General features: G+C 35.2%; 1 long non-coding RNA gene across 1 annotated transcript in view; it reads left to right on the top strand.

Annotated features, from left to right (window-relative positions):
- LOC106047813 (uncharacterized) overlaps positions 1 to 14,161 on the top strand; it is a 207,266-nt gene that overhangs the window by 90,619 nt on the left and 102,486 nt on the right. Inside the window, exons 8-11 of the long non-coding RNA XR_010832008.1 lie at positions 4,674 to 4,787; positions 10,022 to 10,122; positions 12,156 to 12,250; positions 12,933 to 13,025. This is a non-coding gene — a long non-coding RNA (uncharacterized lncRNA). The remainder of the gene's footprint in view (positions 1 to 4,673; positions 4,788 to 10,021; positions 10,123 to 12,155; positions 12,251 to 12,932; positions 13,026 to 14,161) is intronic.

Genomic DNA, 14,161 nt, shown 5'->3' with positions numbered 1-14,161 from the left:
AACTTGAGCCTGAATTTTCTCATGATTACATCAGTTTTACTGGTTTTAGTCCTCATATATGGAGTATAAAGGAAGAATATTCAATGAAGGGATATAGAACTATATTGTACTGGAGTTTTAATCAATATCTCATCTCTTGTCCTGATACAGCAAAAGCTACAACCCCTACAGTCAGGGAAAGCTGAAATATCCCCACGTCCATCTGCCAAAATGAATAGCTGAAATTGAGAATAAATTCCTTTCTTACGCCATACTCCCAAACAATTTCCTGAAAAAAAAATAATGCAATTTTAATGCTGAACTCATTATTCTATCTTGCAGAGCTACAGAAAATATTAGTGGTCATAAAATGATTCATTCGTTTTAAATGTCCACTGACTCAGTGACAACTAACAGCAGTACATCCACAGGTCCATCATACATAACACATAGAAGTCTTCGTTTTTTTTAAACTTTGTAACATTTTGTCACAGCAAAATCCAAAAGAGAACTTTACCTGCAGGCAGAGTTGCATACAGTATTGGACTTGGCTTTGAGATAGAGGAGAAAGCAGCACATATTGTGTCGTTTTCTATTACCTCTTAAACACAGCTTAAACTATATATGTTAAATCAAACACCTGTTTTCATTTCTGTTTTCTAGATGTGACCCTTTTATTATATGGTCATGTTTTAAACTGAGGTTAATAGGGAGGAAGGAAGGATTGAGAAGTCTTTTTCATTGTGAAAAGCCAGTGCTAATCAATAGTATTTGGTGCTACTAGATTTGGTTCATATTTTTCCCACATTTTCCATAGCATAGGTCTTGTGAATCTTATTACAGTGCAGCCCCTCAACCCAATTTATTAAACAATGTCTTATATTGATATAAATCAGTAAAGTTTTATACAGAGTACAACAAACTAAGCACTAAGTAAATGCTAAATTTTACTTGAATAATTGAATAATGAATAATTGTTGAATAATTGTTCTCTGTGAGTAGTTCTCTACCTGTTTATGAAAAGCTGCATCGCAGATATGTTTAATGATAATGGGTGGACACTGAATAAGCGATCATCCCTAATTTCTTAATCCTTCAATGAATTAACTTTTGCTCCTCCACTCCTTTCGTTAAGCTGTTTCAAGACTTTACTCAGTGGATTGTAAGGAAGTTTGTTCTTCTTTCCTAAATTAATTCAGGTGACTTTGTTTGCCTCCCAGCATTATCATTCCAGTTCTTACTTTGAGCTAACATAAGTCAGAGAACAACCACATTTTGTCTGTGCTCTCATTTTTTTTCTCTCCTACCAAAGAAGATTGTCAGTTCCCTACAAGTATGACTGGTCCTTCTTTCTACCTCTTCTGAGCTGAGTTCATCTTTGCACACAACTTAAGATAGAGAGGCTGCTGTTTATTGTTACCTTGCATCACCATTTTAATATGACCCTATTTCTGTTGGAAATATTTTGGTTTTTCTGTGGTCTAGTATCACATTACATTTTATCATCATACTGGTGACTCATAGTAATCTTGTGATTAAGTTCTATGTCCAGCTCTTTTGCTTGCTCTGTCATTTCTAGCTGACCAGAACTCCCCCCCCACTATTTTTTTTTTTTTAAACAGTGGAACTTATTAGTCACAGTACACTTGGTGAAAAAATATGTTGGCTAGTACATTCAGGAATAAATGGGTCCTACCATATTTGTTAGCATGTTTTTTTTTTTCCAGTCTGTGTGTGGGAAATTAATGTGTCTATATAATGATACAGCAAACTCTTGATGAGGTCTTCATCCAGGTTTAAATTTGACCCAAGTGAGGGAATGACCAAATTCAGACCCTAATTCAAATTACTTCTTTCAAATTGATTTTGACCTTAAAATTTCAGTTTTAGCCATGTTATTGAAAATTTTTACTTGCAGAAGTTGTCTTTATTCAACTGTGGCAGTACTCTTAATTTTATTTCTAGCTGTTAGAATGGTATGTATTTCAATACCAGCATTCCAATGATGACAGCCACTCCACCATGTGTTGGTATATCTCTACTGTCTGATTTCATGTCCTTTTCTATTGGTTCCACTTCCTCTGGTTTGTAACCTTGCCACCTTTCACTGGTTTCCTGGTAGCTAAGTTGCCTTTGTTACCTCACCCTCTTTGACTAGATTATATAAAATACTTTCAGTAACTGAACTGTATCCATGATTACCATAATTATTCCTATATTCTCTGCTTATATGTTTCTCTTTGCTGCTTCTGCTGATTTATAATAATAATAATAATAATAATTGTTATTATTTAATTATTATTATTATTATTATTATTGTTATTATTTTAACTCAGACCTTGTTTAAACTGCTTTTTTTTTTTTTACTGTGTAATAAAATCAGGTTTGGAGAGTTGGACAAAACTCTTTTCCGAACTTGTTCCTTTAAAGCTCTTCTGAATGCAAGTTTGAATCTTACAAATTGGTCTCAGGTAGAGGCCATATTAAGTGGCCATTTTCTCTGAATGCTTGCCTGTATATTTATTTGATTATATTTTTTGTTTTCTTAAGTGTATTTATCAGGTCTGAATCATAGCAATTTATTTTCATTATTTTTATTTATTTTTTAATATTTTTATATTTTGGGGTGGGCAAGAGATCAATTTATTGTAGAAATACTACTACCACTTACCATAAAAGGATATATATAGAAGTAAACAACTGATTCCCTCCAGTTCAAGAAACACAGGCTGTGTAGAAATTGTTCAGAGTTAAGAATCTTCATTTGGCAGCAGAGATATTCAGTGTAAATCTCATGCAAGCCACAAAGCCATTTTGACTTCCACTTCTCAGAAAACTGCTTGTGGATATAGAGTTTATGCTGACAAATCTCCTTCCCATCACCTCGATCCAAAGAAATGTCCCTAAGGAAATGCTTTCAGAGAGATATACAATCTTCAGTTAGCAATCCTTTCATGTTGGATACCTGTCTTTTTGCCAGGAAAGGCCATTTTTGATTCATGTGAGAGCAATATATATTTGTTGTATTTCTGATTTCTTCAGACATTTCTGCTCACTCCAGCTGATTGAACAGCTGACTTATTCTGAACAGAGCTAGGCAATTCTTCTTGGTGGAGCAGATGTCACTGAACAGCATGAGTGCATTTATTTATGTCTGTATTGTGACTTAACAGTCCATTTCATTTAAGGGGCTTGGGAAGGTATAGAGGCTCCATCAAAGGATAAGCTGATCTGAAATAAAAGATTAAAGTCACATTTAGTTTCATCCCCTAAACCTAGAGAACTCTTCAGAGACTTCTACCATCCCATCTATCTGGCATATTTGGATATCAATCCTCAAATTAAGTTATTGCAATAAGGGTTGCTGGCTTCAATAGATGTTACTTCTCTCCCAGTGATAGCAGCGGGGCTCATCAACTCCTAGGATAATTAAGCTATAGAAGATTCTGGGGCTTCTCAATTGCTTTTGTCCCTTTTTCTTTAATGATTGGTTTGTTCATACAAGAACTTGAACCGACATATGCAAGCACAACTAATAGCAGTGAACACAGAGGCTAGATTTATGTTCAAAGTTCCAGTGCAGAGCCAAACTGAGAGCCAATATCACTAATGACATTTAGATTTATACACATACACAGATTTTTACTTGTATATTTTGAACTTTGTATCCCCAGAACACTGGGGAACCTGAAAATCCTCTCTGCGAAAACAAAAAAAAAAAAAAAAAGAAAAGAAAAAAAAAGAAGTGGGGACTGGACATTTTCCATTTTTTTTTTCCCCACTTGCCCTTGGACATTTGCATATGGCATTTTGGCAAATATAGGTGTATAATTCATGCTGATCCTTTTGTCTGCCTGAAAAGGGTTTCTGCCTTTGGAAAATGTAGCCCTATATATTCTTGGGCACTTTTGACAACACTACATATTTTTTGTTGTTGTTCCCATAGCCCACTTTGTTGGCCAAAGTGACTCTGTGTTGACATTACGTTGGCCAAAAGAACTCCTGCAGTTTCAATTGGCAGGGTTATTTTCCAGTTCCTTCCCTAGATTACTGGGACATTTAGCTAACTTTATACAGCTTCCTTGTTCCATCCAAAAGATGGGAACATTTTGTTGAGAGAGCAAAGTGTGTCCTCTTTACATACTGTTTATTTTACGTTTAAGGAGTTCTTGAGTCAGGATGTCCTACATCACTTCATGGTTTTAATAAGGAAGCTGTCATTTTTATTTATTTATTTATTTTTAACTGAAAATTATTAACTGAGAAGATACAGATATTTCAGTCCAAAGGTCTTTATACATATTTTGCCATAACTTACTTTACCACATCAATTGTTCAGAATCTGCAAATGTTACACACTTTACTTGCACATAATGTGATGGAATGAAAAGCTTGTTAGTCATCAGCACTAGTCAATAAAAGAAAACAACTAAAATACTTGAATATAATTTGTGTATTTTACACTTGTGTTTTTCTGTGCATATCTTAAAATCTGTTATATGTTCTTTCTCTTTTACCTCCTCTTATTTCTTTTCTGTGGTGCTTTTCCTGATGTACCTTGGGAACTTGAAAACAAATAGGTGATAAGGTAAAAAAGCTTTCTTATCTTGTATTGTTTTCTGTGAAAGGGGGAGACTGGCCCCTTTCTGATATGTTCTTTTCATTTATTTTTTTAATCTTTTTTTTTTTTCTAGTCATTTTTCTTAAAAACTGATTCCCTCCAACTGAAACACTGAAGGCAAACTTCCATGGCCAGAGAAATCACTTGTCAGAGAGACAAGACCAATTACTTGTTAAAACAAAAACAGGTAAATCCTACCAGGGCAGATCCATTGCCATAATGAGGAATTTTGCCAGGTTATACTTTTGTGTGTGTGTGTGTGTGTTTATTTTTCTAATGATACTCTACATCAGAATTTCACAGGATCACAGAATGGCTGAGGTTGTAAGGGATCTCTGAAGATCACTTTGTCCAACCCCCTTACCGAGCAGGATCACCTAGAGCATGTTGTGCAGGATGGCATCCAGGCGGGTTTTGAATATCTCCAGAGGAGATTTCCCAAACTGTCTGGGGAACCTGTCCCAGTGTTCTGTCACCCTCATAGTAAAGAAATGCCCTCTCATACTCAGCAGGAACCTCCTGTGCTTCAGGTTGAGCCCGTTACCTCTTGTCCTCTTGCTGGGCACAACTGAAAAGAGACTGGCTCCATCCTCTTGACACTCTCCTCTCAGATATTTATACATATTGATGAGGTCACCCCTCAGTCTTCTCTTTTCTGGGCTAACCAGACCCAGTTCTCTCATCCTGTCCTATGACAGGTGCTCCAGTCCTCTAATCATCTTTGTAGCCCTCCTCTGAGCTCTCTCCAGTAGTTCTATGTCCCTCTTGCACGGGGGAGCCCAGAACTGGACACAATACTCCAGGTGTGGCCTCACCAGGGCTGAGCAAAAGGTGAGGATCACCATCTCCCTTGACCTGCTGGCAACACTCTTCCGAATGCACCCCATTTCATTAAATGCTCAACTCTGCTGTCCTTGCCTGTTTTAGATTACCTCCTAAAATCTCTGCTTTCTTCACATTCTGGTGTCTTAATCTTGTAAAAATTGTCTCAGCATGACATAAATCTCACACATAAACTGTTCCTGTTAATGGTCAAAGAATTAAATGCAACTAAAGATGAAGGTGATTATCTAACTACCTGCAGAATAATAAACAAACTGCAATACTTTGATATAAGAAGATTATTTTACGTTAAAAAAGGTGAGTGTGAAGGTTGACTAAATTCTAAGATTAAAGAAGACCACTCATTCTCATTCATAAACATATACTTAATCCATGCAATATCAAGCAGTATAATATATCAATATTATTGAGAGTGGGTTCTTTTTAAGGTCAAAATGATGTATCTTTCTTCTCTCCTACTTTTTAATGATTTTCTGGAATTTCAATAGAACCTATGAGATTTAGCAATAATTTCCCTTTAAAAGGCATTTGGATTTGGGAGTTTACTTCCTCTAAATTCTTTCAAAAATACAAGCTGTTATTAATAAATTATAATCCAATGCTTGTAATGTTACATCAGACTTCAAGTTTTTTAAGTCCAGAAGACCATATGGGTACTGGGGTACTGTGTTCTCAATCACTTCTAGTAATTTCTAGTTATTTTACTTTTTTTTTTTTTTTTTTTAGGGGTGTAGTCTCACTGATGCTGGCCATTCATTCTAGAAACTCAAAAAGAGGGAGCAATCATTAATGATTGAACTACTTTATTAAATGACTAAGCACTATAGTGATAATCTGATTTAAGTGTAAAAATTCTTATAAAGAGAGATTTCACTGATTTCATTATATCTAGTTCTTCAGATCTAAAGGATTAGGAAGAACAAACTGCACTGCAAATAAATAAGAAACATATCACCTCATTATAAAATATTTTCCATAAGTAATTAGGAAATCGTGATACTTTGGAGACATTCAAATGCCTTCATAATTAAATCTGTGCTAATATGAAACCCTTAAGAAGCCCTGTTTTAAGCCCCCTGTATCACTTTTCTAAGGGAAACTGCTTTCACCAGGAAGTGGCTAGATTTATTGTGGAGACAAAGCAAAAACTATTTCAAGAATATCTGTTAAATGCTTTTGCAGTTAAAACATGCTCAACAGTGTTTGAAGAGTAATCCCTCAGGTGTGTGCTTTATGCTTTAGAGAGACGTTCCTTGAAGCAATAACCAATCAATTAAAACAAACAAAGAAACACAATACCTTTCATTAGGTTTCTCAGGTTAGATTTCATGGACAGCAGTTGTGAATTCAGTGTTGCATTCTGCATGATATTACTGTGATGGAGGTAATTATTTTGTTGAGACAGGTCCCGCAAATATTTCCTCACTATGATTGTTACCAAATCCTAGATGCCTGCTGCCTCCTAGAATAAACATATGGCAAGAAAGCTGGTGGAAATTTTGTTTTATATTCAGTGTAACAGGGTAACAATGGTAACAGTTGCCACTGTTCAAAGGGAAATGACTGATTCAAAACAAAACCTTAACCTGGCAACCTGTCAGAGTGAGACAAGCAGTGATGCCAGTCAAAACAGCAAAGGCTGTACTGTTCCTCCTCCCTCAGTCTTTCTCCTACTATGAAAGGCTGTATTATGTTTACAGTGTTTATTTTATCTCTGAGCATTTTGCTGATGCAGTGCTTCAGTGCTTTTTCATAGTCATTTCCTGCTTTTAGGTAAAATGCTTTAAAAAATTGTCTGTTTTGTCTGTTGCTGTTGTGCCTGCATTGCACTTTGATGCCCAAAGTTTTACCGTTTCTTAAAGCTTCAGCTTTGCCTGGAACTGGAGAAGCTGCTCTGAGAGAGGGGTGGGATGTAATTGCATCATGTTGGGAACAGGTTAAAGAAAGAGCTGTGACAGCCCAACAGCTGCAGGGTAAACTCTGGCAAGGCATCTGACATCTGGCAGCATCTGGTGAGGCATCTGACAAACCCTCTCATCCTCTCTAATGTTCTAGGTCAAATGGGGACAGAGAGAGGTTTTGTGTAGGGTGGGACTGCAAGCTGAGCAGCTGAGTTTTTGAGTAAGGTATTTAAAGTCCAGCAGTTTGGCCACACAGATCCGGTAATATGTCAGGACAACTAGTGAGCTACCACCCTGGGGCACCTCAGGTTTGAGACCAAGGAACAAATGGCCAAAACCATACTTTTAACTGTCTAAGAGCAGAACAACAACATGAAAATCAATCTTATCAACAGATCTTATGTAGAATGTGAGCCATCCCATGATGACATTATTTAGACTGGACTGGTAGACTGGATAATACCTTTACACCTTCTGACTAGATCCTGGACTGGAGGAGACATCTGCTGTCACCTAAAGAGCATCCTGCACTGCAGTCTACTCATTGTAGAACACTCAAGCAGTGACTATAGCCCAGAATAGGAGATTAAAGAGGTGAGCATTGGACAGGTTGTCAAGCATTATCTCTTAAAAAATAAGGCTTTCCACATTTGTAAGAGCACCAATCAAATTGATTAACCAAAGAGAAACATAGACAATACATGTGTTCGTTGAAGCCAATACTTCCCAAAGAACCTTCTCAAGTCAGGAAGAATCATAGCCAAACAGTGTATAAATCCAAAGGCCTGCCCTTCCCCCCGCCCCCCCTCCCCCCCCCCCATACCTTGGTGAGTGACTTTGGCAGAGCATGAAGCAGAGAAACATAGACATTTCCTCTGTCAAAATATTATTCTGCCCCCACGCACGTAGACAGTCTTTTCAAAATGTATTTGATTTTTATCTGCAAAACAACAAGAAAATTTCCTTACAAGAGGAAACTTTAAAATCAACTACTAAGAAAAACAGCTCATTTTAACCAGACTATTTACAAATCCAAATGGATCTGCTTGGCCAGAATACCAAGATGGAGGCAAATAAATATTTCTAATGCAGCTGCAGGGTTACAGATTTAATATGCTTATGCCTCATTTGGTGAATGTTGGTGTGTCTTTTGCTGCTACTGGTATCTTCCTGTCTGATGCATTTGCCTACCATGGTCAGACCATAAACCTGATTGGTCTGTAAAAGGGAAAGATAAGAGGATGACTGCCAGATGTCACCATAGTTGTAGCTGAGAGGAAAAGATATTTTGAAACCTAAGAGGGTACTTCCCTGATGTAGAAGCACTCTCTGTCATGATACTTTGTTAAGATGGAGGAGATCAGCCACTGGTACAAGGATATCAACCAAGGTTGTCCACAGACTTCTCTTTTTAAAGGCATTTCCCACTTTTCATTTTATAGACAAAGGACAAGGTCTGGTACCAACCAAGAAAATATTTGAGCCATTCAAGCTGTACTGATTTTATCCAGTAAAGGTACTGGCCACAAGTACTTGAAGGTTGTAAATTCAGACTGTGAGTGAAAGAAGCTATTTGATGGAGAGCCAGTGTCTCCATCTTCCTATCCCCATTGTATTCATTTTAGTTACCTCATTTTCAGCTGAAAAAGTTTTGCTTCATGACACAACAATGGTGTGGTTACTTCTCCTACCAGCCTTCCTGAACCTACCTTAAGGGTACTTGTTGGAGCTGCCTTTCTCCCTCTGTAGGCTTTATTTTAACAGCTAAGAAGGTTTTTCCTAACAACTAATCTAAGTCTTCTGTCACACATGAAGCTGATTACTTCTTGCCATCCTTTGATGGAAACAGGATAAGTGATGACTTCAAAATTTGTAAAGTAAACATTGGTTGATGTTTATCATCCTGTCTTCAATCTTCTGTTTTTCCTGATAGATCATATTTTATAAATTTTGCATTGTTCTTTGTTCTCCTCAGGACTCTTTCCAGTTTACCACATCTTTTTAAAGCTGAGAGACAAAAATAGATGTAGCTAAGGTTTTACCAGTCATTAGTAGAGTGGAATAATTTCTTTCCATGTTTTATGTAGAGCTTTCTTTTTAATAAACACAGAATTATATTCTGTTCTGAAACCTTCATCAGCAATTGACTCATATTCAGTCCAGAATCCAACATACCCAGTCCTTTTTTTTTCTAGCCTTCCCTGTTTGATATTGTATATTTGAGTTTCTCTTCCAATACAGAACTTTGTACTTTATAAAATTTAATTTAGATGATTTTGTCTGTCTCCCTCCCCAATTTATCACCCTTACGCTAAATCTTCTCTTGCAAATTGCTTGCACTCTATTCTACTTCTGTGCTCTGCCCAGGTTTTAGGAGTGTTTCCCATTCCACTGAGCTATTAATGACTTTAACTGTGCTGAGATCTTTTCAAGCATATTCTTCTAGTTTTAAAATGAGCCATTGTGAGTCACTTTTTTCATGCAGTTGTACACTGATCTTATAACAACAATATCTAGATTATATTCCACCAGTTGTCTTAGTGAATAAATTGTTTTTGATAGGATATTTGTAATTTTTGTAAGTTTATCCTTGTTTATTTATTTATTTATTTATTTCCCCTTAAGTACAAATATTCTAAAATATTTTAAAATCCTTCTTTTCATTTTACTCATCCAGTTTCCAAGCATCTTCAGCTTCCTGGATAAAATTCTTCAATTGGTGGTTAATCCAGCTCAACACGTTTCCTTATGTGGTGAATAAGCCATTTCAGACTCCTGGTTGGTGTTTTTTCTTTACTCGCTGACAAGCTGAAGGAACACTTTGTACAAAATGAAGTGTGTTGCTTCTAATAGTACATGCCTGTCTGTCACAGTATCTTGCTTATTCAGTTAGGGGTATATAATTTTGGCTGGTTTACAATATTTTTAAATTGCATTTCCTTCATCTCATGTTTTTCATTGTTTACTTTATTTTCAAGCCTAGCGCTTGAACTACTTATTTTTAAAATGGCCACTGCAGAATAAAACATTTCAACTTACATGTTTAAGAGGATAGCCTTTGTATTTATTTTCCTGATATATGCTGGCTTGAAATATTTCAGTATGTATGTATATATATATGGATGGATTTATTTTTCTATCTACTTAATTAATTTAGTCACAGCAAAGATGGAGCTGATATTGTATTTCTTCCTTTGCAACAGCAAACTTTCAGATTTTAGAAAGTTCCATGAAAAAAGCGTGGTATTAGGATATGCTTAAGACAGAAGGATCTACCTATTACTAATTTCTGCAAGTCTTACTTTTCCTAGCTCCATTTAAGCTATGGGATAAACAGCTGTTGACTTCAGTAGTGCTATAATATTTTACATTTTTGTACCTAAGTCTAGTAATTTATTTTTATTTTTTAATTTTTATTTTTGTGGGACTTCTGTAGAACAAAACATTATCATGTAGAATTTTGAATAACAGGATAGGGCCATTAATATAAATAAAACCATGCACAGATGCTCTAATACAGGGTATTTTTTTCAGCTCCTAATTTTAATGAAGCTTTTCTGATACATAGAAAAATATTTCCATGGTGGCTGCATTAATAACTCACTGCAAATGCACTTGGACAAGAGAGAGTACTGTCTACTGGGTATTTTTGTCTTATATCATGTCTTTCTCAAATAAGATTTAATCAGAAAAACCTTCATACTGTAATGAAACCAAAACCACTGACTAATATGTTTTCTACTTTTTGTTAAACTACGGCTTTCAAGAAATGTATTTATGATATAATATGTGAGTTGTCCAGTCAATTGAAATCAACCTGCTTAACAAACATTAAAAATCATGAATCAAGTTAGTCTCAATACAAATATGAGGGTGTTTCTCTTAATAATATATTATTGTTTCATTTTTCTTGCTGTCTAGTTTCTAATTCTTTAAAACACTGTCTTCATATTACTAAGACTGTTTCGCAGCTGCAAATGCTAGATATTTAATTATTCTTTTATTTGAAATTAATTTTCTATACTTTAATAATCACAGGACTCTAAGAGATAGAGGTTGAAGGAAAACATGAATTGTTGTGTGAATCATTCCATAGCTGTAACAGTTTCTTTAATTATTATCTTATTGTCAAGTATCCTTGTAGGGAATTTTTGCATTTTCTGAAATTAATACGTTTTGTCTTTGTGCTTTACTTTTGTGCTTGCAAATCAGACTTCATTTGAATTTGATCAGTTTTTGTATTCCCTGAATATAAAAAGGTCTAGGCAAAATAATATGAACCACAGTTGTTAGTTGTCAGGCACTAAATAAGAGCCCTCTCCTGTTTAAAATATCATTTTAATGATGTCTTATGGTTTGAAAAATTATTTTTTCCATACTCAATATTTATTGAATTGAGCTGTTTTCTAACAAAACAGTGTTATATCAGCTGTTACAGGTAATCTGTACTAATGAATCTGATTCACTAGATATACTTGAATAAGACAAAGGAGTTGAAAGAGCCAATATTTCAAGATTCTTTTTGTCCTAGTTTTTAAAGTAATTCAGTCTCAGGGTGTAATCAAAATTAGAGATTCCTACATTCTTGCAACATCTCATATCAGTTTTCAAAAATGTTGTGCCTACAGTATTTATACTCTGCAATAAATATCTCCTTCTTCAATAATTTATAATACCCTTTTCTGTCCAGAACAGGCTATTATTTCAATAATGGTATATCAATTGTTTTATTAAGCTGTTTTTAATTTAATTGTTTAAATTGTTTTTAATTTAAGATGTATTGTTAGGTTAAGTGTTTTTTTTTTTTCCAGACTACATTTATTTTCTTTGATATCTGACATTGTCCTAATGATAACCTCAAAGTTCTATGTTTGACTAAGTGATCGTGCTGAAACTGGAAGCTAAGGTCAGAAGAGGTTTTCTTCCTAAGCCATAATTCTAGTAATTTAGTCTGTATATGTGATACGTATTGGCAGAACAGAATGAGTAATTTTGCAATGAATAATTTATCTGATAAATGTAGATTCTCACTTCAATATGTTATATGAACAAAGCAGTTACTTTGAATTATTCATTATTCTGATTTAACCAATTTTTGTAATCAGAAAATTACTCCAAATTTGATTGATATCGATAATTTCCCTGGGAACACTGACTCAGTAAGATCTGAAACTGAAGTGGTGATGTTTAACTAATTAGTAAATTTCTGGTAGACAGTAAACAGTTTCTGCTACCAAATTGGATAAATTTTTGAGCACCTGGTACTGTTGTTCATCATGTAGTTTTAAAATATTGTTCCTATGAATATTTGTGCATTGATTCAAAACCTCACTTATTTGTACCATATGATCAGTTGAACATTCATGGAAAGCACATATAAATAATATCTGAGCAGAATTTGTTTAAAAGTACCTGTGAAGAGAAAATAAAGTTTACATTATTTGGTTGATCTTATAAATTGTGTGATTTATGGCTTAATCCTATTCCGATTCATATTTACTCACCTCAGTGGATGAAGGCTTTGTACCAAGTACAGAGCTGTTTGGGCATATGGAAAATTCTGACACAGCTTTCTGTTCTCCAAGCAGATGCAATGCTGGTTGAACCTTGGCCTTGGCTCTTCTCCTCCTGCAGCTTTGTGTTGCATCATTGGAAAATTGGCTGTCTGAGAGTTATCCCAGGTGAGGTATCCCTGTAGCATGTTCATGCTTTTCCTTCCATGGTATGTAGCTTAAGATGGTCAATCAAAAATCTTGCTGTCCTCAGAAATGAACAGCAATTTATTGTGACTGCTAGGAATTTTCTCCCATGATTACAGATAGGAATGACACCTGTGGTTCTGTCTTTTGCCTGTACCAGAAGAAGGTGTGAAGGTTTCAGGTCATGACAACATTTGCATGACCTTCAAGGAAGAAAAAAGGGGTGTGAATTCCAGGCCCCAGGAATTTGTTTGCAGTAATTAGATTGCTGAGAGGGATTTTTACTCCTCTGGTGTTAGCTTTCTTATATATAGCAGATGAAAACAAATGTTCTAAAAATAGGAATTGCTATCTGGAAAAGTTATAAGTGCAATTCAGTCTTTAGCTTTTCAGACATAGGTCAAATAAGAAGCTCTTCAGAACTTAGTGAATAGAAAAGAGTAAGTGCAAGATCGCTAAAATGTTATGCTGGAAATAATATTCATGAGGAAAAAAGAATAGATTTCCAACCAATCATATAATTTTCATACTTCACCTTTTCTTAGTATTAATGGGAACATTAGGACTGCTTCCAAGAAAAAGGTAAACCTTGGGGTCATTGAGGGTTTATTTAGGGTGAGACAGACATACTAAAGCCCAGTGAAAATTTTAACATTAATACGGGAAAAAAGTCAAACTCAGTTTTTGGTGACTATTTTAAGAATTTCACCTGAGGTCTTCAGACCTCACCACCCCTCTCATTATTGTTAGTATCTGATGAAAATGTGTTTTCAATCTCCGGCATTCCAAGATTGAAAGTAAATAATTCTGTCCTTGAACCATAGTGCAGATTAATTACTAGCTGGAAATTGTTCCTCTTGAACAGAGAAAATGAAAGTTTTTAACAAAGAGAATATTCATTAATCTTGTGAGATGTTTTCTTTGGAAGACTTCTGAGGGGAAAAGCACTAACAAGCTTTAGATATAAGGCCAAATTTTCTGTATACTTGTATATTGCATGTGTCCCAAACAAGATGTTATAATAGCTGTGTGTCCTTGTAATGTCGGGTGAGATCTTTGGCTACAATGAAGACAGAATATTTGCTTTGAGAAGTTAAAGCACTAAATAAGTATTTTTG

The sequence above is a fragment of the Anser cygnoides genome, chromosome 5 (genome assembly GCF_040182565.1).
Source record: "Anser cygnoides isolate HZ-2024a breed goose chromosome 5, Taihu_goose_T2T_genome, whole genome shotgun sequence".
Lineage (NCBI taxonomy): Eukaryota > Metazoa > Chordata > Aves > Anseriformes > Anatidae > Anser > Anser cygnoides.
Note: the sequence above shows the minus strand (reverse complement) of the source record. Positions and strands in the feature narration are given on the sequence as shown.